Source organism: Nothobranchius furzeri, chromosome 12 (assembly GCF_043380555.1).
Source record: "Nothobranchius furzeri strain GRZ-AD chromosome 12, NfurGRZ-RIMD1, whole genome shotgun sequence".
NCBI lineage: Eukaryota > Metazoa > Chordata > Actinopteri > Cyprinodontiformes > Nothobranchiidae > Nothobranchius > Nothobranchius furzeri.
In genome coordinates this window covers 13,272,521-13,297,661 of record NC_091752.1, presented here as the reverse complement: position 1 = coordinate 13,297,661, position 25,141 = coordinate 13,272,521, and the positions used below count along the sequence as shown (strand labels likewise).

The window sequence follows — 25,141 nt, the reverse complement described above, 5'->3', positions numbered from 1 at the left end:
GTATTTACGAAAAGTCAATTTTATTTTCTCATTTGAAGCGTCCATCGCTTCTGTTCGATGGCACACTATTTTTGAGACTATGGTACGAAAAATGACGAAACTGTTCAACCAAATATAGACCCTAGAAATGGCCAAAACGGCTAAAAATCGCCATTTCAACCCAAAATGGCCGACTTCCTGTTTTATATTGACCATGGTTGCAAGAGGCTTTTTTGTGCGGACTGTTGAGTAGTACCAGTATACCAAATTTCATAACTGTACGATAAACTAAGCTTTATGGAGAGGGGTATTTTTCACTCTTTAGGGGGCGCTGTCGAGCCACTTTTTTATCAACTTTCACATCGCCAGTGAAATACGTAAATTTCACGCACTTTCTATATTGGGCCAGAATTTGGTGACTTTTTGGATATGCTAAGACCCCCTAAAGGCCACCCAAAGACGCGGAAGAAAAAAGAAAGCGTAATAATAATAAACGGAGCAGATACAATAGGCCTTCGCAGCGCTTCGCTGCTCGGGCCTAACAAGCAAACTAGAGACGAGGAACAGAATTACCACAAAGGACAGACAAGGCACTGAGACAAGACAGGGCTTAAATACACAGGGAGGATGAGAGGGAGATGAGCTGCAGGTGTGTGGGATGTGGGAGGAGGACCAGGTGAAGGCAATGACTAATCAGGGGAGAAGCATGAGGGGAGATGCAGACACAGACCATGACATATATACATTTTACAAATGAAATAAGACTTTTTATTTTTCACAGAGTGCACACTCCCATTCTGCAGCCTCTGCCTTCAGATACAGCTCTGTGTTCATCTGCAAGCACTGTTTGTGAAACCACCTTGCACAGCTGTCACACTGGATCTGTGAATGTTCAACAAACCAAAAATCAAAAAAATTATTTTGTCACATGATTTAACATGAATATCTTTATTAATCTGCCATTACTATGTATTTCATATTTTCTTTACATGTCAATTATTCAAAATAACTAACACACCAAGGCAACAAAAATTAATGCAAGTTTAGGCTAAATTTCCCCTCTTCCTCAATACAAAAACCAAATAACAAAAGCAACTGTACACAATACATTTTGTTAAATAATATCCTCAATTACAAATCTGTCTTACCCATTTGGTGATAGAAGGCCCTGGAAAAGGTGGTTTTGGAGTTGGACACATGGAACAATTGTTTTCTGCCTCGAACACTATTACAAATACAGTAAAATTTGTGATTGACAATGAATATATTTAACTACAAGTAATCTCTTTGTGCTATAACACTTCACAAACCTGAGGCTCCCAGTATTTGTGAAGCAATTGCTTCACGCTGTTGCACCATTGCTTTCGGTGTTGTTTTATTTATTTATTTATTTTTATTTAGTTTTTTTACCGTGTCCTGTCTGGCTGTGAAGCAAGCAGAATTGATGTCTGAATGCTGGTGACAAGCCTTACAGATTTACTCTCAGGTGGAGCATCAAAGCGTTTGCTTTTAATGTCACGCCTGATACTTAAAACGTTATTGCTATTGTTGTTGAATGCTTTGTAATTCCGACCAGACATGGAGACAGAGGTGAAAGAGAAAGGAAAAGAATAGGTGGGGAGAGGGGGGGGGGGGGGGGGGGTTCCACAAAAATAAATAAGGAACAAGAGTCTGCTTCTAGACCTGCAGAAAAAGACAAAAAAAAAAGCAAAAGGACAAAAAAATGGGACACAACAACAATACAAGATCTACCTATCACTGCGCCAACTTGATGAAAAAATATATAATTAACATTGCTTAACTGAAGAATCACGATAATAAATCACAGTGCATTAAGTGCCCACCATAGTCTTAAGACCCGTGTTTAACGTGCCCAAGCCCATACTTTTGAGAGCACCATGTGAGCACCTGTGTGTGTACACGCGCTTGTTTATGTAAGGTTTCTCTATAGCAGCGTCCAACAGAGAGTGTGAGGGACCACAGATCTGCCCCCCAAAGATGTGCAGGAGACGGGGGAAGCTCCAAGTCCCAGAGATCCAGGCGCTGCTCCAGAACACAGGAACCCCAAGGAGACTGTAACCAGAAAGGCCCCCGCCCCCCTCGAGAGGCACAGAGGATCGCCCCGGGGGGCCACAACCAGCAGCCGGCAGAGTCCCGGGAGATATCAGCGGCAAGCCCACAGGCCCACCCGCAGCCTCCCACCCCCTAGCCGGCCGAGCCCGGGACCCAGGGGCGACCACCCCCGCCGGGGACCCAGCAGAACCCAGGGACCCAGGCCCCACCAGGCAGCCACCGGGATCTATCCGGCAGATGCCAAAATCTTAAACCCCCAGACCCGGTTGCCACGAACACTCAGGCAGACCAAGGCACAACCCCTCACACCAGGTGTGGCAGGGGGAGGGGGGACGAAGATCTATATCATCAAGAGAAGTTCCAGGAGAGGGGAGGACCCAAAGGCCCCACCTGACATATACAGTCATACACAAACACAGTCACACGCTCCCTCCCTCATGCTCACACATGCACATACAACCCAAGACTTACAGAAATGCACGCCGGACACCCACTCATGCTCCCCATACACACCCTATTCACTCTGGTCCCGGTACTGCTGCACTTTGGGTACAACCATCACCGGTTACCAGAGTTTGACCCTTTCTGCTGGGGTGCTGATGAGCAGCCCCCCCCCCCCCCCCCCCCCCCCCGCCCAACGCTGAGCACAGCAACCCACCACCACGGACCCCAACCAGTCGGCCAGATCTCCCTCCTAGCCTCCAGCCCCAGGAAGCCAAGCAACAACAGAGGTGTGCTAAGACCCCTAGTCTCCCTCCACCTGCTCCAATATAATGTTGTATGTTAAAGAGGTGGATTCCATGGCTGTGGTGAGCAGGAAGTGTGGGCATTGTCTGGCCTATACCAGCTGATGCCACCGCACCACCCCACTTACACCCTCAGCCATCAGTGTCTAAGTGCGGTTTAAAATTGGAAGTGGGCACCGGCACCCGGGAGGAGGCTGAGATATCCTCCTGCCAAATGCAGTTGAATGTGCTCACTCCCAAGGCCCTAAGTGTGTGTTTGTGTGGAATGTCGTCAGTGGAAGTGTATAAGGTGCAAATAAAATTGGGGGGCAGGTTGCCACAGGAATGCAGAAATGGGGTCCATACCCGCACTCCCTGACTTGTCCACCCCCCAAGGTCCTATGTGTATGTTTGTGTGATGCTTTAATATCTGAAGATTTCTACAGTAAATCTGTCTGAAATGTGGTACACAGGTACAGTGGGTGTTCCAGAGTAAGGATGTGGTGAAAGTTGGACATCAGCTATGACGGATGATTTTTTATGAATTTTTGAATCTTTAACCAGACTGTCACGAGTGTGGACCGAATATAAGTTTGCTTTAATATCTGAAGATTTCTACAGTAAATCTGTCTGAAATGTGGTACACAGGTACAGTAGGTGTTCCAGAGTAAGGATGTGGTGAAAGTTGGACATCAGCTATGACGGATGATTTTTTTATGAATTTTTGAATCTTTAACCAGACTGTCACGAGTTGGGCAGTTCCCTGTTCAAAATGTGGTACCGTAAAGACTGTTGTAAACGCGCAATGAAATTTTCGCGGCGGATAAGATGCGGCTGGCTTGACCGCGGCTCACAATTGACGGCTCACTTGACAGCGGTCTCCCTCCTGTCTGACACGCGCAGCGCCCCGCGCCTCTGCACAGCTTAGTCTGCGTGATCCGGAGACGGACAACAGCTGTCAGCTCCCAGAAAACCAGGAGTCGCTGCTGGCAGACAAACCAGTGATGAGAGAGCACGGGGACAGGAACGGGCACGTTTATTCTGCGCGGAGCGGCAGTGCGCTGCAGGAGCGCGCTCCGAGGCTTCAGCGGCTTCTGCGTTCAACTGGAACCCGAGAGGCGTGCTGAGATCAACACCGAACTCCCAGAGCGAGGTAAACACAGCTCTTCTGCTCGGAGACTTCCACCACTTTCTGCCTGTTTCATTTATTAGCAGGACCAAACCAGACCACACAGGAGCTGAAGCTTGTCACTGCGCTTTTGGATTGACTCATTCATGTAGGCTACTCAGGATCCTTACCCGGTAGGGTTAGGGTTAGGTTTACCAGTCTGCTGCAACAATCAACTAACCATATAGTGAGTTTAGCCCGGAAGTAATCAGTTCTTAATTCGTTCGAAAACTGACAGATATCACATCCATTTAATCTGTAGGAGCCACACACACACACACACACACACACACACACACACACACACACACACACACACACACACACACACACACACACACACACACACACGTCTGTCTTTCTATCATAGTGAGGACCCTTTATTCCACTCCTATTCATGTCTGTGACCCCACTAACCCTAACCTTAACCCTTACCAGTGCTGATCTACTCCTAAACCTAACCTAACTAAAAGCTAACTGACACCAAACCTCTAAAACCAACTGGTGAGAGTGGACCATAAAAATCATCACTTTTTTGGGGAAAAAGGTTCTTAACATTAAGCAGTCTAACACTTGGTTTTAGAGGTTTGATATGAATTAATTTGTAGTTTAGGTTAGGGTTAGTGGAGCCACTAACATTAATGGAAGTCAATGGAGGTCCACACAAACATATAAATACAAGTGTGTATGTATCTGTGTGTGTGTGTGTATTTGTGTGTGTGTGTTTTTGTGTGTGTATGTATTTGTGTGTGTGTGTGTGTGTGTGTGTGTGTGTGTGTGTGTGTGTGTGTGTGTGTGTGTGTGTGTGAGTGTGTGTATGTATTTGTGTGTGCATGTGTGTGTGTGTGTATGTATTTGTGTGTGTGTGTATGTGTGTGTTTCTGTGTGTGTGTGTGTGTGTGTATTTAGGTGTGTGTGTGTGTGTGTGTGTGTGAGAGAGTGTGTATGTATCTGTGTGTGTGTGTGTTTGTGTGTGTGTGTGTGTGTGTGCGTGTATGTTTCTCTGTGTGTGTGCATGTGTGTTTCTTTGTGTGTATATGTATCTGTGTGTGTGTGTGTGTGTGTGTGTGTGTGTGTGTGTGCATGTATTTGTGTGCATGTGTGTGTGTGTATGTTTATCTGTGTGTGTGTGTGTGTGTGTGTGTGTGTGTGTGTGTGTGTGTGCATGTGTGTTTGTATGTTGAGCAGTAACTGCTGAGCCTCTGACTGACTTTAATGTTGCAGCGATGCTGAAACAGTGGTTGGATAGCTTTAGCGTTAGCATTAGCGTTAGTAACCATAATTCCTCCCTTGGCAACGACTCTGTGTTCTGAACTCGCTCACAGGACCAGGGCAATAAGTTCTAGTGAAGAAACACCGCCGTGTCTGCAGCTGTCTTGTGAGGATGCATCTACAGTATCCAATCGTTTTTTTTTAGACCCAGGTGTGTTTAATTACCATAGAGACGTTGTAGTTTTTACATTTGTTTGATATTCTTGATTATTTATATTTATTTTATTTATCATCGGCTGTATTTTGTTCATACGTGTTAACAAATTAAAAGGATTCTGACACATTTCAGCTGATTTCCTCAGAGGTGTCAATCAGCTGTTGGTGTGATGTATGGCTGATCATACCTGGGATGCCTCTGGGGACTTTCTGACAGCGGTGGGTGTGGCCAATGTGGAAGACGTCATTGGTGAGCCAGATTGGCCACACCCTCATGTAAAACAGCTTTTGCAGATGCTTCTCACCAACTACTAGTGACACATTACTTTTTATGTCTGACAGCCTAAAAAAGTTTTTGGTTTCACCGAGAGCTGTGGAATTACATCCTAAAGTATTTATAATAATAATAATAATATAATAATAATAATAATAATAATAATAATAATAATAATAATAATAATAATAATAATAATATGTCACTCATGGAAAACCGGTTCTAGGTGAGGGATCAGACAAAGTGCAGCCCTTACACCCCCTCATTGATGCAACCGACACACGGCAGTGATACACCCACTTGATGATGGCGGCACACATGTTTGCTCCGCATGTGACAGCTGCAATTGAACTTACCAACAGCTTGAGGATAACGTTCATCAGGTTAAGATGAGCATTCACCAGTTAGAAAATGACTGGAGGAACACGGATCAACTCCTGATCAGCTTCATGTCTGTTGCACCTGATCAATCCAGGTATATCTCCCAGCTCCAGCCTTCACATGCTCATCCGTTGGTCCCGTCCTCTCCCACCGGACTATCGAAAGCCCTTTCCTTGGACACTGGCACTACTTTGCTGTTTAAAACATCAATGAGTGCTGGACCTAATATTGGATCAATTGTCTGCATGGCTGGACCTCCAGAGTCTGAGAACACTCCCGTTGAAGCAGCCTGGAATTGCAGCACAGTTCCTGCTGAGATTCCCCTGTGTCACGCCCTCTTCCCCTCTTCCGCAGTGCCAGTCCCACCTGAGGATGAGTAGATCTGGGTACGAGACCCAGGACTCGGGTCTTAACCTTTACGCTGGGTCGTTTTGGTTCACAGGCCCATCCATCCTGGTTGGAGTTGCGCGGAATGGTCGGAAACTGAACCATCCTCAGTTCCTAGAGTCACTACAACCTCTTCTGGAGCTCTCCAACTGTTTTAATCTCCGTCAAACAGTTTCCAACTTTCCACCTAACAAGACTGCCCACCCGCCCGCAGCTGATTGCGCGAGAGGGTGCTCGCTGCAGAAATACAAAGGTGGAGCTGCACCAGAGTCAGCCCCGCCCATTCACGCAAACTCAGCCTAGCCCACTGACTTGTTTTTGTATTTTAACTTTATCGCAAACTAGCCTGACCCACATGAATTACGGCTGTTAGTAGTTTACAATTGTTAATGCTATGTTCTATGCTCCAATTAAACAAGATAAATATAACTTGCCACATGACAAAGCCTGAATATATCCCGAAATGAAAAGGTTTCTTTTAGCAAATATCTGCCCACAGCCGCTCCAACAAAAGCGGCCTACAAGAGCATTTAAGGCTTATTACTGCGTGGGCTTTGGTAGTCCAGTGGCAAGCTCTTCTGACTTAGGTTTTGCTTTCCCCTCTGCTGATGCTGGTTTGACTCTCGGTGGGGTCGACAACAATCTATTTAGCCAGCTGAAACATTTAATTTGTTTATACTTTAGTTGTAATGTTTATTGTCTGCAAAATATTTGTGTCTCTAAAAGTTCTTTGAATTTGGTCGTTCCTAAACAGCATTTTAGTTGAAACTCTGCTCACAAATTCAATTCAATTCAAGTTTATTTATATAGCGCCAAATCACGACAAGAGTCATCTCAAGGCACTTCACATAATAAATATTCCAATACAGGTCAGGTCATTAAGCCAATCAGAAATAAAGTTTCCTATATAAGGAACCCAGCAAATTGCATCGAGTCACTGACTAGTGTCAGAGTCTTTACAGCAATGCTCATACTAAGCAAGCATGCAGCGACAGTGGAGAGGAAAACTCCCTTTTAACAGGAAGAAACCTCCAGAGAATCCTGGCTCAGTATAAGCAGCCATCCTCCACGACTCACTGGGGATGGAGAAGACAGAGCAGACACACACACACACACACACACACACACACACACACACACACACACACACACACACACACACACACACACACACACACACACACACACACACACACACACGGACTCACACTGGCTAAATAAACGAATAAATAAAAAAACAAACACGTTAGTCATTATATTTTAAATGGTATACCAATAAATTGTTGTAAACATAGTACTGGTAAGTGTAGCTAGAAAGGAAGAAAAAAGTTAATGCCGCTACTGGGAGGCAAACCTGCATGCCAATCTGACTCCGTAACCACTTCACCACTACATCTGATAACAGTCAAGTGGCGTCACATGTAATTGTGCCATTCAGTGTGTCTTTGTAGATGGGATGTATGGTTTTTCCGGCGGTGTCTCAGTAGAAGTCATTTCAGAAATAATTTGTCAGAAAATTCACAGAATATCCAAATTTGAGAGCCAAGACCAGACCTGCTTCAGGGGGAGGAGACCAAATTGAAGCTGAGATGGGAGGAAAATACCTGAATGAGGCCAAAAATGGCTTTGGCGTATTTCTTATGAGGAAATGACAATTTAACATGGTAAAAAGTTCCAAAAGTTAGATTTTTAATTATATGGAACCTTTTCAAAAACTGTTCAATTAACCTCTCAAATCCATCCTCAATCTTGCATTTTAGATTATATTAGCTAGAACACCCTCTTTGGTTCCAGAATGCTATCAAGTCTGACAACTGGAAGGAATAGGACTGACTCTGATGGAATGGGCGGGGCTGACTCTGATGCAGCCCCACCTTCTGGTGCAGTTCTGCCTTTGTGGTTCTGCAGCGAGCACCACTTGGATCTGACAGATCCGGGTTGGTCACGCCCACCAGAACAACAGCTGATAACGACACGTCACACAAACACCTGTGACATTTGTGAAGAAGACCACAGACGACGGTCGAAACATGTAAAGGTGTAATGATGGGTTGTTTACATCTTACTTTATGAACCATAAAATGTGAGATTCCATAGAAATATGAAATATCAATCTGATGGATCTTTGACTATTTTAACCAGAAGATCAGAACTTTTTATTGCAGGGATTAAGCGACACTTCGTATTAACTCCAAGGAAAGAGAGGGAGTCAGATTTAAAATTGTTCAGAAATTTATTTCTACACAATTTAAACAAGACTAACTTTAACACTCTGTGTACTGATGGACTAGGTGGAGTGAGACGTGATGAATGATGATGGTGTGTGTGTGGAATGTTATTCAGAACCAGCGGATCCGGAGAAGCAGTTAGTTCTGAGTGGGAATGAATGTTTCGCTCTAAACTTTAGTAGGTGATTTATAACTTACATGAAACACCATCTGTCAGTCTACGTACCCAGAGGAAGCCTCCGTTAGATCCAGAATGCCGAGGTCCTTGTGGACCCTTTTTGGTACCGAAGCCAGTAGAAAAGCAGCGGTGCCGACCAAACTGGTCTTTGAATGCTTCCAGGTCACAACAGGTTATCACTGGCATCTCCGAGACCCTGAAGGGGTCGCGAGGTTCAGCTTTTATTCTGAAGGAACCATTGAGGTCAGGTGTAACTTGCAGCAAATTTTATCCAGCTTGTCGAGGTTCTTTTGGCTGAAGAGGAAGTTCGGATGGCCTGTCCGAGACTCCTCTAGAACGTTTTGAACTAAAGAAAAGGTGGAGTGGAATCAGTGGTGGCTGGTGAAAAATATTTTTGGTGGGGCTGTGCTATTTTTTTTTTAAACAAACTTGTGCTTTCTGAGCTTTGTGCACAACTTCACTATTTCCTGAATTAAGCACAGCTCTTTTATTTCCTGTCTTACAGCATTGGACAAACTGATTAATCCAGGTGTGTCTGACTATTGGCACGCTGCCTTGCAGACCAAGGTTGAAAAATACTGCATTAAATTGCACATAAAATAACACGACCATAAATGGTAAATAGGCAATGCAAGAGGCAAGTAACAAAAACATTTTGTTTAATTTCAACATTTGAGTGAACACGAAACATTACGAGCAGGTCACTGTTACAGTAATGGTAGTAAACACCACTTAGACAAAATGCCAGAAATTTACACTGTTAAATATTTCTGGAGTGTTGTGCCAAGGTCAACTTTATACAAAGATCAAGTGGATGCATTTGTGTGTGTGTGTGTGTGTGATACCTCATTTGTACAGAAATTTTGCCCTTCTGTACTTCTGAGTGGCAAAGCTCTCGATTAGCTTTTTATTGAAGTCAGGAATGTTTGTGACAAGCTTTTTTTTTCCATGGAGAGCATGGCAAGAGCATTCAGCCCATCCTGTGTCATGGTGTTCCTCAAGGAAAGTCTTAATCCTCTTTAAAGTAGAAAAGCACCTTTCTGATTCGGCTGTGGTCATGGGTGTGGTGACAAGAATCTTCTTTTGCATGGCTCAGGATGGTGTGAAAAACCTGTCATATGATAAATAAAACACAACAGGTAAGTACATAGGAAACAATTTGATAGGAAATAATGTCATCAGTATCCTCTTACAAATGTCATATTTCCCAGTTTTTGTGACAATAAAACATTTCTGATTCTCAATCAGATGTTTTTACATTTGAGGTAAAAACATCTAATTGAGAATCAGAAATGTTTAATTGTCCCAAAAGGGAATTTGTTTGCTGCAGCAGAAGTGTAACAAGTAAAATAGAATCAGATTGATGTATGTAGAAATTTACATGAAATACACTTTTACGTGATTAAATATGTATAATAAGTATGTGTGTTGAAATTAGTTTTTACAGTTATTGCACATTAAACATGTTATTAAACAAATGTCCCGGTTTGTGGGACAACCAAGGATTTCTGATTCTGATGGTCTTGTTTACAGAAATGTAATGTACAGCTTACCTCTGCACCCAGCTGCTGTTGTTCCCTGCATGGCAACGTTAGCTCTGCTGCCTAGCATGGCTAGCTTCACCGTGTTGTTGTCCATGTGTGCCCGGGATGACTCGTGTTTTTTCACCTTCTCAGAAAAATGTTTCATGTCTGTAACTCCTGACTCATCCATGCCTTATCTGTCCCAGCCGTTTTGAATAACAAACACGGAAAGCCAAATAACGCATTAGCGTGTTTGCATCCAGCTAGCCAAGCCTTCTTGGTGTACCAATTTCGGGAGAAGCCTCGTGTGTACAGTTTACCTCTCTCCTTCTCCTGCCGGCTTATCTTTATGTCGGGCTGATCTGGTCCAAGCTCTTTGACATTAAGTTTTTCCACCATAGTTCTCCTCTCGAACGGATAGTGGAGAAGAGACCGAACTGAATTCAGTGGCTGCTGAGATCCGGTATCCATGCTGGTTGTAGTCACCGGCGGCGTCCATGTTACATCTGCGTCATGACCAAAAACGACTCTGCCGAGTTCTACCGAACACCAACGAGTCCTTTGGCAGTAGCTCCATCGCCCATCATGCTACTGAAACGTTCTGAAACAACGTCGACGCTGATTGGATACATTCCCATTCCTACCCTTTGATATTCTTGTCAGCAATTGGACAGCTGGTCTCGTCCTGTTTGGGCGATTGAAAAACAGCACACAGCCTCCACCGCTCAGCAGAGACCGGCAGAGATCGGCAGAGACCGGCAGAGACCAATATAGATATATATATATATATGATTTATTTTTGTTACAAAACACACAATTAACTTAGAATATGTGATTATTGTTAATTTTATTTATTTATTTTTTTTAATAAAAATTAAAAACACGGAAAAACTGGGAGGGCGGCGCCCTATCGCCCTCTACTGGCCAGCCGCCACTGGAAATGTATATATATATATATATATATATATATCTATATATCTATATATATATATATATATATATATATATATATATATATATATATATAAACAAAACGACATATGGAAAACATGTGTATGTGTAAATTTGCAGATTCACCAGTTATGGAGAAAGAAAAACCAAACAAACCAAGAGAAAGAAAAACCAAACAAACCAAAAAACACCGAAAAAGAAGAACAACAGCTTACCGTTCTGGGTTAACCCTGTTTTCTTCATTCTTATACTTATTTAAAATTAGGTTTTTATATTTTACTTTAAACTGGTTTAAGTTTTTACTTTCTTTTATCTCTTTTGTTAGACTGTTCCATAATTTAACTCCTGCAATTGCGATTGACATAGTTTTAAAGTTGTTCTAGCACTTTGTATTTTTAAATTCCATTTCCCTCTTAAGTTATTCCCACCTTCTCTTCCTTTGAACAATAAACATATTTCTTTTGGAAGCAATTTATTTCTTACTTTATACATTATTTGCACTGTTTTGAGCTTCACCAAGTCTTGGAATTTAATAGCTTGCATTTCGACCAGGGACGAAATTTTGATTTCAGAAGTGGGGGGGACACAGCAGGCTTGTGCGGATTTGGGGTGGGGGGTGTTATGTAAAGACCCCTTGACACGTCACGTGCCCATCTCAATAATTTTTCCATCCTCTATATATATATATATATATATATATATATATATATATATATATATATATATATATATATATATATATATATATATATATATATATATATATACATATCAGAGTTAAAAAATGTACAACTATATTATTATTTTTATTCATTATCATTATTGAAGTGCAGTTTTGGCTGTTGACAATGGATAGGTCATTGTATTTATTGTTTTGGGTCTTTTTTTTTATTGTTTTTGGTGCAACATTTTCTAACAGGGAGTGAGATTCCTTTTTTATTAAATTTTTGTTTGTTATTTTTATTCATTTAGAAGTTCTGGTTCTGGACATTTCAATGTTAAATGAAGGTTTATTTGTTGCATTTTAAAGGGTGTACTTGCATTATTATGATATATTAACATTATATTAGTGGTTATTTTGGTCTAGATAATGTTGACAATGATATCGTTTATCATCAACAATTTGTTGGACAAAATATCGTCCAGCAAAATTTGTTACTTTCCCAGGCCTAGTCAAAAGTATAAAAATGATTTATACATAAACGGTCCCTCCTGAGATCTGGCCATTTGTTCATTTGCTGTGTTAGAGGACATGCTGAACTAATGTTTTACACATGATCATCACCCTAACATTTGAGTGTATAAAAACATATTAAATATGTTTTTTCCCTTAAAAGTGTTTAAACAGTTGTTGCATTTCAACACACAAAAAATAAATGGAAAAAATAAGATAAATCTAATGAAAAGTGTACATCTTTGACATTAAGCTTAAAAAAATCTGTTGACGATGATGATACTGTTCATTTTTCAGAGCTTTTTAATGTGAACATATACATTGCAATAGATAAGTTTACAATAAAGTTAAATGATAAAAGTTTTGAAGTTACACTTCTACTACTACTACTACTAGTAATAATAATTATGATGATAATAGTAATAATAAAAAAATAATTATTATAATAATATGAATAAATTGTGTCTGAGGAGTCAGTTATGTGGAGGAGATGAGTTTGTAAAAGTTAGTTTTGAGTATGTTTGTGAAGGAGGAGGTGAGTCTGAGCTTAATGCAGGGGTGTCACATGTTCAACTTACGTTTTGACTTTGAAAGAAGTCTCTTATATCCACTTTTCGTTTTCTTGACATGCTGCCTCCTGGCTGTGCCTAACTACCAAAGATTCACAAATGAACACTTATTCAAATGTTATGTAGCGTCTAGTTGACGATGTGACTCAGTACCGGTGTTCCCTAGCGGCTCCAAACTAGCAAAACAACGTGAGCACGTTCTGACAGTTTACAACTTGAGTGACAGCAGCAACAGCCAATAATACGTTAGCAAGTATCAGCAGAGCCAATAGATTAGCTTTTGGGCGGGTCTAATAGTAAACCGGTTTCCGTTTCGGTCCTAGTGCTCAACCAAATCCATTTAATGGAGCGTAATATTGTTTTTGGACGGAAAAAAGTGCAGGGGACCAAAACTGCCTTTTGAAAAAGTGTGGGGGACATGTCCCACCCGTCCCCCCCCAAAATTACGTCCCAGATTTCGACAAAGAGTGCATTTGTATGGTCCCTGTACCCCACATTATTTATTATTCTAATGGTCTTTTTCTGTATCAAATCAAAATCAAAAATTCAAAAGATACTTTTTTAATCCCAGAGGGAAATTAGAGTTTCAGTACACACAATTCAGAGATCAGACATACATGGGCAAGACACATGACAAGAATTGGTGACTGTGGTCATTCGCAACCATGAGTCGCGCTACCTTAATAGAAATAAGAGGTTTACATGAGGATTGGTTCAGGTGGAGGGAAAAAAGGCACTTCAGAGTTACCCTCCACAGGGAGGGCAGCTTTGATCTGCAAAAAACCTTTCAGACAGAAATGCAACATACTTCACACAACACAACATAAGTGCCCACTAGGTGGGGTGGTGGGTTGGGACTATCCCCACTTCAGTTCCTGCAGCCACGATAAGCAGCACAGGTCACCTCAGTGTGGACAGGGGGAGGAGCATTGAGGGTTGGAGGGTTGCAGTGACCCTGGAACAATTTGGCGGCCTTCCCGCCCAGGCTGGGAAAGGAGACAGAGTTGAGTTGCCATAGCGACGGCACATTCCACACATCTTCTGAGGGGGGAGTTTTTGTTGGAGCCTTGCAGGCTCAAGGGTGCCAGATTCCGATTAGAAATTGTTTTGGGGCCAGACAGAGATAATTTCCTCTCTGTCTTACAGTTCCTTGGTCCTCAACCTCTCAAAATCCCAATAATGGACATTAAACTATCCCAATCTGTGCTGCTTCGTCCACTCTACCCTTGATGGCATCCATCTTTTGTGCCAAGGAATGAATCTTGACCAAAGTTCCAAGCTTACAATTCATCTCGACAAATATGTGAGTCTGTGAATTCACAGTGCGGTGCAAACCATCTCTGAGCTCAGGGATCAGGCCAATCCTCCTCGACAACTCGTTAATTTTCCAGTAAGCCAGGAAGCCTCCAAGGCCAATGAGCAGGAAACCTGACACCAACACCAAGAATATCCACATGTCTTCAGAATCCTCCACAGACAGCTGAGATAGACAGATCAAGTTTCACTGTTTCCAGGAGTCCATGATGTGTCCAACTGGGTCTGTCCCGGAGGGACATCCGGGAGCCCCTTCTCCCGTTCTCATTGTTGAAAAAATTTTATCAATCGCATTGAGAGACCAACTGACGAGATCCATTTTAGTGTATTTCAGTTTCCAGTTTCCAGAAAAATGCAGAAGCAGCCGTGCACCCAGCACACACAGACAGACAAAGGCCTTGAGTATAAGATATGGAGGAGAGGAGAAGAAAAGCATCTGCACCCTCCGAGAGCCAGAAGAAGTAATAGTTATCTTCTGTATGTTACTTTTGTATGTGATTCCCCAGACCTCTACACAGTAACTCATATATGGCAGTAGTAAAGCACAGCATAATATGTGCAGGGCTTTCTGATCCAACATCTTCTTTGCTTTCCCCAGGATGGCAACGACCCGTGCCAATTTTCCCCGGACATAAGTAATATGTGGCTTCCAACAGAGCTTACGGTCAGTGATCACACCAAGAAATTTAATTTCAATTACTCTTTCTAAATATACATTATCCACACAAATTTCTATTTTGATGGTTTTTTTTTTTTTGGTTACCAAATAACATAAATCTGGTTTTATCTAGATTCAATGATAATTTATTTATATCAAACCACTTTTTTAATATTGTTAATTCCTGTGTGATCAACTCCAAGACCTGTGGTAATTCCATCCCTGAACACAGTATATTTGTGTCATCTGCAAATATTACAAACTTTAAAATTTTTGATACTCTGCAGATATAATTTAGGTACATAATAAACAATTTTAGTCCCAGTACTGAACCTTGAGGTACTCTACAATCTATATCCATCAAATCAGACATGTATTCATTTTTTTGCACATATTGTTTCCTATAGCCTACATAGCTTTTTAACCAGTCCCCAATGATTCCCCTTAACCCGTACCTTTCCATTTTTTAATAGAATTTCATGATTAACAGTATTGAAAGCCTTTTTTAGGTCTAAAAAAACTCAGAGTGTATACCTCTTATTATACATACAGTCCGTTATCTTTTCCATTAAATCTGTCAATGCCAAAGCTGTTGATCTGTTGCTTCTGAACCCAAATTGGCTATCTGTCAATAATTCATATTTTTCCACAAATCTGTCAAATCTTTTTATGAACAGTTTTTCCATTATCTTAGAGAACTGGGAGAGTTTTGACACTGGTCTATAGTTTGTAAAATGATGCCTTTCACCGGTTTTGTAAATGGGAATAACTATAGCCACTTTCATATCTTGTGGAAAAACCCCTTTTGAAATGACAAATTGAATATATATGTTAATAGTTTTACAATACCACCAATGACTGTTTTTACTGTTACCATATCAATATCATTCCAATCTGTGCTGGTTTTGTTCTTAAGTCCTCTAACTATGTCATAGATTTCTTTCTCTTCCACTGCTCTCAAAAACATTGAGCTTCTATTCCTTTCAATATTTTCACCAGTGTCCCTTTCTATTCCATCAACCTTTATTTCTTCTGCCAGTTTCGGCCCTATGTTTACAAAGAATTCATTAAAACCATTTACTATCTCCTTCCTATTATTAATGCTTCTTGTCTCTTCCATAAAGTACCCAGGGTAGTAATGGGTATAATGCTCTCATTATATTAGTTAATTTATTTTTGTAATTTTTATACTTCCTTTCAATTTCTATTGTTCTCTTTTTTATGAATTCTCGATATAGGTTATTCTTTTTTTTGCTGGCATTTTGTAGTCTTTAGTCATCCATGGTCTTCCTGCATAGTTGTGTTTCCTGTTGATTTCAATTACTAGGCAGTTTTTATCAAGTAATCTGTTAAATGTTCTTAAAAATACTTAATACGCTTCGTTAACTTCTGTTTGTTCATATGCCATATTCCAATCTTGTTTTAAGAGTTCATTCCTAAGACAGTTTATTGTCCTCTCTGTTCTTATTCTTATGTACATAATCTTGTGCCCATCATTGTTCACTTTATGGTGGCAATTTTAAGACGCAAAGACTGGTAAATGGTCGGTTATATTGTTGATTAACAGCCCACTTTTTATATTTTCTTTTATTATATTTGTAAATATGTTATCTATTAGAGTTGCACAATGAGATATTATTCTGGTCGGTCTTGTTAACAGTAAACCCATGCTGTACATGGAATCAATAAATTCTTCTGTACTCTTATTATGATTTGGATTCAATAGGTCAATATTAAAATCCCCACAAATAAACGTTCTTTTCTGATTTATATTTGTAAATAATTCCTCCATATAATCCTTAAATATCTCAATCTTGGATCCTGGTGTTCTGTATATACAACTGACAATTAAGTTTTTCCCTTTTTCCATACTTATTTCCACTGTTAAACGTTCCATCCCTCCATCAACAACAGTCGTCATTCTTCCCATTCTTTCACATTTTAGGTTTTTATTAATGTAAAGTCAATATTATTACTGTCCATTTCAATACCCTTGCTGTCGAAGAAAGTAATTACCTGCTCTTCCAGAGTGCATAGTTCTTGCCCAGGTGGCTCTCCTTTTTCTGAAGCTGCCACCCTTGCATATGTTTGATGCTTGGTTTCCAGTCCTGTCACTAGGGTTGTCACGGTAACCGGTATAGCGGTAAACCCCGGTAAAAAAGTTGACAATAAAAATAACCGTCCAGTTTTTAAAAAACTAAATTATCTCGGTGGGTTTATCGTGGCCGCGGTTTCGGTGCGGTGACCCTTACCAGCCACCGTCGCTTCAGCTGAAGTTCCCGCGGCGCGCACACGCACTTTTTAGTTTGCAACGGCACCAAAACTTTGAAGCTGAAATAATGGCCGAAGGAGGAGACGGCAGCGCCCAGGACATCCATCAGCCCTCAAAGAAGACTAAATCGAAAGTATGGGCATATTTTGGATTTCTGAAAAACGCTGAGGGACAGTTAATAGAAGACGGCTATCCCGTTTGCAGAACGTGCAGGAAGCACGTGTCTGCAAAAGGCAGCAACACTTCGAATCTAATGGCACATCTGCGTGACCATTACCCACGTCTCTACAGCCAGTGCAAGGTAAGTTAACATTAGCATTTTAGCTTAAATGCATGACGTGAGGACTTTTGGCTGAGGGAGAATACAACGAGTCACTATATACTGCTGCCGCAGCGCCCTCTGCCAGCATTTAAACCGTGTCACGGACACCCTGTTGCTGGATGAAGCATCTTATTTGTTTATGATGAAGAGAAATATACAATTAGTTCCTTGTCATTGATTTGTTTACTTATTCAATGGCATTTATACTTGAACATTTGGATTTGATTACATAGTGTAGTAGTTATTTTAGTCATTTGTTTAAAGTGGCTATTTATTTTAAATACATATTTTTTAAGGTTGACTTGTACAGTGCTCAAGTCAAGTGTGGACTGGAGTTTTAGATTTTCATTTTGATAATGAAGAAAACAAGTATATGAGAAAACAAGTGGTGTTTCTTTGATTTGTTTACATATTGTTTATGTTTTGAATGTTTGGATTTGTATTATTTAAACCTGCACTGACTACTGTAACATGTTCCAGAAAAAGAAGCTATTTGTTCCTTTACTTGTGAAAAGTTGCACTTTTGCTAAGGCTTTGTGTTATTTTAGGTTTAATAAACAATATTAAACCTTTTCAAAACTATTTCAGTTTGTGTAGAACAGGACTATCAATGCTTTCTGAACATATGCAACACCGTTTAAAAAATACCGCGATAATACCGAAAACCGTGATAATTTTGGTCACAATAACCGTGAGGTTAAATTTTCATACCGTGACAACCCTACCTGTCACTATCACATCATTTACTCTTGTACATTGTTCCAGATTTGACACTCGTCCTTCCAGCATAGCAATCTTCTTGTCCTTGTCCTCGCTCAGCCTTCTTAGTTCTTTGATATCATCCATTAAATCATCAGTTTTTGTTGTTTTGAAATTGTTTTTATTTCTTCTGACATAAAGTTTAGTGATTTCTTTACGTCTTCCAGTTCCTCCTCATTAATGTTGCTCCTCTTAGGTGGCATCTTATCAGCGTTAAGGGCCGCTGGTTGTGAAGCCGGCGTGATCTGACAGCTAGCCTCGTTAGCTGGTGGTGGAGCCTGTTGGCTAGGCCCAGAGGCTGGTGGTGGAGCCCCAGTAGAGCCTGGTCAGGTAGCTGGAGCAGAACCTGGGCCTGGTAGCTGAAGCAGAGCTGAAGCAGAGCCTGTAGCTGGAACAGAGCCTGATCTGGTAGCTGGAGCAGAACCTCGAGCTGATAAATAGGACGGTTCTGCCTTTAACCGCAGAATTATGTGTCGTCGTCGTCGTCGTCGTCTTCCTCCGCTTATCCGGGTCCGGGTCGCGGGGACAGCATCCCAACTAGGGAGCTCCAGGCCGTCCTCTCCCCGGCCTTGTCCACCAGCTCCTCCGGCAGGACCCCAAGGCGTTCCCGGACCAGATTGGAGATGTAACTTCTCCAACGTGTCCTGGGTCGACCCGGGGGCCTTCTGCCGGCAGGACATGCCCGAAACACCTCCCCGGGGAGGCGTCCAGGAGGCATCCTGACCAGATGCCCAAACCACCTCAACTGGCTCCTTTCAATCCGGAGGAGCAGCGGTTCTACTCCGAGTCCCTCCCGAATGTCCGAGCTCCTCACCCTATCTCTAAGGCTGAGCCCGGCCACCCTACGGAGGAAACTCATTTCGGCCGCTTGTATCCGCGATCTCGTTCTTTCGGTCATTACCCAAAGCTCATGACCATAGGTGAGGATTGGGACGTAGATCGACCGGTAAATCGAGAGCCTGGCTTTCTGGCTCAGCTCCCTCTTCCCCACGACAGATCGGCTCAGCGTCCGCATCACTGCAGACGCCGAACCAATCCGCCTGTCGATCTCCCGATCCCTCCTACCCTCACTCGTGAACAAGACCCCGAGATACTTAAACTCCTCCACTTGAGGTAGGACCTCTCCCCCGACCCGGAGGTGGCAAGCCACCCTTTTCCGGTCGAGAACCATGGTCTCAGATTTGGAGGTGCTGATCCTCATCCCAGCCGCTTCACATTCGGCCGCGAACCTACCCAGCAAGAGCTGAAGGTCAGAGCTGGATGAAGCTAGGAGGACCACATCATCCGCAAAAAGCAGAGACGAGATTCTCCTGCCACCAAACTCGACACACTCCACACCACGGCTGCGTCTAGAAATTCTGTCCATAAAAGTGATGAACAGAACCGGTGACAAAGGGCAGCCCTGGCGGAGTCCAACCCTCACTGGGAACAGGTCCGACTTACTACCGGCTATGCGGACCAAACTCACGCTCCTCTGGTAAAGGGACTGAATGGCCCTTAACAGAAAGCCACCCACCCCATACTCCTGGAGCGTCCCCCACAGGGTGCCCCTGGGGACACGGTCATAAGCCTTCTCCAAATCCACAAAGCACATGTGGATTGGTTGGGCAAACTCCCATGCCCATGGGCATGGGAGAATTATGTGATTCAATAAAAACAATACAATAAAGCATTCAGCTAATTAGACTCATATTTGAATAAAAACCTCAAAACCTAAAATCCCAACACTCCATTTCTGCAGATAAGATGCTTTTAGAGTGAAACTGACATGAAAGGCACCGGGTGGCAATGCTTGGCTTTGAATTCATTCATCATCACTTCCATGTGTGAAATGAATTTAGTTTGATTTCAAACGTCTCATCTCTGTGTTAATGTGTTGGTGTGTGTGTGTGTGTGTGTGTGTGTGTGTCTGCTGCTGAGCGGAGAAGTGAAACAGATTTTCTCTCTGTGAAATATGTCCCACATGTGTCTGAGGGACTTGAGTAGCATTAAACATAGTTGTTCTGTTTATCCACAAGTCTCTAAGTAACCAGGTGAGAGGACCAGAGGCTTTGAAGCTGCATCATTTTATCCTTTAAAGAAAGTGAGAATGAGCTTTTCTTGCTCTTACATCATTGTTCCTTCACTGAAATGTCCCCCTCTTTGTGAATAAGACACTAATCATAACCAAGCATCAGCCACTTCTCCCCTGATTGTTACGACTAGAAGCAACTTGACGTTTGTTCCACCAGCAGCAGGTCTGACTATGAATCTGCAGGAATGCAGATGTAAGTTCACACGTCTGTTCAGCTCAACTTCAGCAAACAGGAAAATGTCCCAAAAGGGTTTTCACACTTTGGTGATGGTGATGTTGAGAGATTTCCCAAGATCCACATTACAGACATCTGAATGGACAAGCACACAGAGCTGTCCAAGGTGCTGAACGCCATGCCTATCTCTCTTCCAAAGGGAATACTGCTCATCTCAAACTGGAAATTGGACTTTAAAGGAAGTCCGTCCCTGGCTAGAATACGTCCCCTCTTACTTTCTGGCTCAAAGCCAAAGAAGCGAGATAGAATCAGTAAAGCTTTCATTTCATATTTGAGTTAATTTGTTTCTCAAAAATGTTTCTTTTCTCGGAGCTGCTAGTTCCAGTTGTAACACTTCTAAATATATAAAGTCTCAAATTAGTATAAACCGTTGATAAATGATAAATGATCCGCACTTGTATAGCGCCTCTCAGATTAAGGACTCCAAAGCGCTTTACACTACAGTGTATCATTCATCCATTCACACACACATTCACACACTGATGGGGATGAGCTACGATGTAGCCACAGCTGCCCTGGGGCGCTCAGACAGAGGCGCCACCGGTCCCTCTGACCACCACCAGCAGGCAAGGTGGGTTAAGTGTCTTGCCCAAGGACACAACAGCAGATTACTCTGTTTGGAGCCAGGATCGAACCTGCAACCTTTTGATTATTGGACAACCCTCTCTACCTGTTCAGCTTCTGCTGGCCTGATGGACCTGGTGGCAGGTGGCAACAAAAGAGACACCTAATTTAACCCAGATTATCCCGTAAACTACAAAGTTTGAATTTTAATGAGATGCAAATGAACATAAATGTGGCCGCATGCCCGTGAAAGAAAGGATTTAACCTCAGGTGTTCTACTTACCACGCCCAGACAGGTGCGTCAGGTAGCAGGTCCTGCCCAGCCACCAGACCCACAGGGTGTCACACTGGTGTTAATTCAACAGGAGACAGTAGAAGCTACCATCAGCATTAGCAGCCCCCCAGCATGAGGTAACATGTTCAGATGTGATTAGTGGAGAAACAGCAATGCTGATGTTTTTTTTTTCTATTTTAGCCCTATGCTGTCTTTGTGTTTGAGTCTTTGGCTCTGCCGTACAGCACGCCGTTAGCTGCCGTGCTGTTTTCAATGTGCTTTATAAATAAACTGGTATGCATGGGTTTTTAATGAAAGCAGCGGAAGAGTCGCCGTGTTGCTTTTAGCCAGTCAGAGGTGAGATGTGGGCACAACATGAATATTAATGAGTAAGCCTCATACCCCCACCCCCACCCCCCATCCACCCACCACCACTAGCTCCAGAGCCGACTCACGAGAGACCACATCTGGAAACAACAGTAATAAAACTGGTGCTGATGGTCTCTAGGCTTTAGCGTGTAAACGTCATCCTTTACTTTGAAACTGCTGCATGAAGTCATTTAAAAACTCTTTAAAACTGATGTTTTTGCTGTGACTCAGAAATCCCCAGAAACAGCTGCAGTCGGTGGTGATTTAATGCAACAAGCTCTCCTCATGGGAAAAGTCTGCCCAGCAAATGAAACCAGTTCATGTTAAATATGGAGAAACAAGTCATTTAATGTGGGATTATGGCCTAATCCAAACACCAGCAGCAATAACGCCTCCTGCTCTAGATAAGCCTGGCAGTCACATGTCAGGGATGCACGGATGTTTTATTAACAGATTCATGCAACCAAGTCTGAAGAAGTCATCTATTAGGTTTCATTATGGGATGGTTTCCTAGTCTGGAGATTTGTCTTCATTATCCGGCCCAGCAGCAGGCGGATAATGCCGCCTCATTTGCTTTCTGAGCTTCGGTCTTCCCTGAACAATAATGCAGTGGCGCTTTGTGAGGCTGTGCTTAAGACACGCGGGCCTTTTCCAGTCTGTCTGGGATTATAAAGGTTAATCATCAGTTTAAATCTAATCTTTGTTAAATACCAGGAGAAGCAGGACGTGTGCTCCAAACAGAGAATCCGGCTCTGCCGCAGCAGCACTCATAATGTGAGTTCAGACATTCTGCCTCTGAGCAGCAGAAATGTTAGAACTCCACCGGTCCAAACAGGCAGGAGAACCTCCTGCTGCTGCTTCAAGAGCGTCATTTCTCTGATGAGACAGAAAAGAAGTCATCACTCTTATTTTTTGTTACAAACTGGGAACACAGGGTGGTAATTAACATCCAGCCTGGTCTGGTTAAACACAGCACCACACTGGATACGGAGGAGAGAAGTGTGTTGGGGCCGTTTGTGAAAGTGAATGTGTGAGACTGGACTGTAACTGTGGGTTTGGGCCGAAGCCTAAACCGAGCTACTGTCACGTTTGCTGACGTCCTGTCTAAAATAAAAACCAGATGAAACTAGCCCTACCCTGGCTTAAAGAGCCAGTTTGTAACCTGTGCAGTCGGACCTTTGAGGGTTCTGCAGGCTCCACTTTTATTTGGTTTCTCGGCAGCTTCCTCCAAAAGGGAGCAACGGTGCTGGTTTCTCTGTCACCATAGTTGAAAGTGGGACTTAAGAACACAGAAAGTGTGATGAATCTGATAAACTTCTGTTTTCTAAGTGAAGTACGAGGTTCAAACGTCTCTCTGTTGTTTCTCTGAAACTGTCAGACCAATAAGGTGCTTCCTTTCTGACCTCCAGACGTTCAGCACTGGGGAATAAAACACCTCGGTGCAAAGCCCGCCCCCTCTCTGATAGCCTGAGCTCTGACTCATTAGGACAGACCAGACTAACCCAAAAGGGTCTGTTATTGATGCTGCTGTCTGTTGAACCAAAAATTCTCCCCCCCCCAAAAAAAACACACATACCCATACCATACCATTTTATTTATAAAGCGCTTTCAACAAGGCATTACAACCAAATAAGGCGCTGACACACACACACAAACACCCCACCCCCGGCTCGCTCCCCTAATTAAGTTCAGTTTGCAGCAGATTCCCACATAAAGTGAGTGCTGCTGCACAACGCGGGGTGATAAAGGCCGTCCCTTTGTCTTTATCAGCCCTAAACTAAGCGGCTGTCTTTAGGGCAGCGGAGCGAGGGCGCTGAGGCGGACTGACTGGCTGCTTCATGACAGATAAAACTCACTCCTCACGCCGAAACTCCTGAGATTTTGTTGGATTTGAACCGGGTTTGATTATTTTCCCTTTAGATGAGCTCTTGGGATCCTTTGTGGAGGGAAATAAAGAAGTACATGCTCTCTCATTAACGCTAACATTAGCCTGTGGGTTTAGCATCACACCAGCTGAGACAATGCTCTCTGCTGAAATGACATGCTGCTTTATTCCTTCTATCTTCTTAACCTGATTCTGTCACCGAGCCAGAGCCACACTAGAGCGGAGAGCGCCATCAAGTCACAGACAGAAAGGCATGAATTATTTAGGTGTTCCTTACCTAACGCTGGATGTTTTAGGCCTTATATGTGCCTTAGACTCGGCTGTCATCTCAGTCTGGATGATAAACTAACCTGAATCCCTTCAAGGCTGCTGCAGCACAACACAAGCACAAGTACAGATGTGGAGTCCAGCTGGCAGCAGAACTTGCCTCTGCTCCTGGGTGGAGCACAAGTCCTGCTGTCAGAAGCAGGAAAAGCAGTCCTTCCAAAGATTTAAGCTTCCATGAGGCTCCGTCTGCCTAGAGCTGGACATAAACACTGCCCCAGGGCTTCCCACTGAGGTGAACAGAGAAACAGGGACTGGGTTAGGGTTCTAGTTCTAGTCCGGACCATCCGTTCCATTAGTCAGATTATTTCTTTATTTAAGACCAGGGACCAGTTTAAAATTGGAAGTGGGCACCGGCACCCGGGAGGAGGCTGAGATATCCTCCTGCCAAATGCAGTTGAATGTGCTCACTCCCAAGGCCCTAAGTGTGTGTTTGCGTGGAATGTCTTCGGTGGACGTGTATAAGGTGCAAATAAAATTGGGGGGCAGGTTGCCACAGGAATGCGGAAATGGAGTCCATACCCGCACTCCCTGACTTGTCCACCCCCCAAAGTCCTATGTGCATGTTTGTGTGATGATGTGAGGGAGCAGGAGGGGGAAAATATGCGGGAATGGGGAGGAATGAATGGTTGGGCTTAGCCCTCCAGGGAGCCAGCTCCCCCACTGGCCCCAGTAGGCACCTCTGTTGTCAAATTGCCAACCAGGGCATGGAGACCCCAGCCCATCCTGCCAGGGCCCAAAGCAGCAGCATTGCAGAGCCTCACGGAGCCCGAGGGCACCAACCCAGCCCCACCCCAGCAGAATATCTATGCCCATCCCTGCATTTGCACAACTTCCAGAATATATAAGACATAGGAAATCCAGGTAAGGTTGGGTCCTCCCCCTCCTGGGCCTCCCCCTCCCCTGTGATGAGACAGCAGAGGAGCCAAGGTCTACCCGTGGCCGCCGAACCCGGGCCAGGCACTGCTGCATGTGCCCGCCTCCTTCCCGGCAGCATACATGCCAGGACCCGACCCCCAAGGCCCCGCCCAGATCCCCACACGAGGCTGGCCA

The 25,141-nt window shown here is 43.2% G+C and overlaps 1 protein-coding gene across 2 annotated transcripts in view; it reads left to right on the top strand.

Moving 5' to 3' along the window:
- Positions 1–3,579: 3,579 nt before the first annotated feature.
- hs3st1l1 (heparan sulfate (glucosamine) 3-O-sulfotransferase 1-like1) overlaps positions 3,580–25,141 on the top strand; it is a 53,711-nt gene continuing 32,149 nt past the window's right edge. The window contains exons 1-2 of one of the 2 annotated variants that reach the window (XM_054738484.2): positions 3,580–3,930; positions 14,951–15,016. The gene's annotated coding sequence lies outside the window, so the exon portion shown is untranslated. The remainder of the gene's footprint in view (positions 3,931–14,950; positions 15,017–25,141) is intronic. The other variant, XM_054738483.2, reaches the window with a different exon arrangement.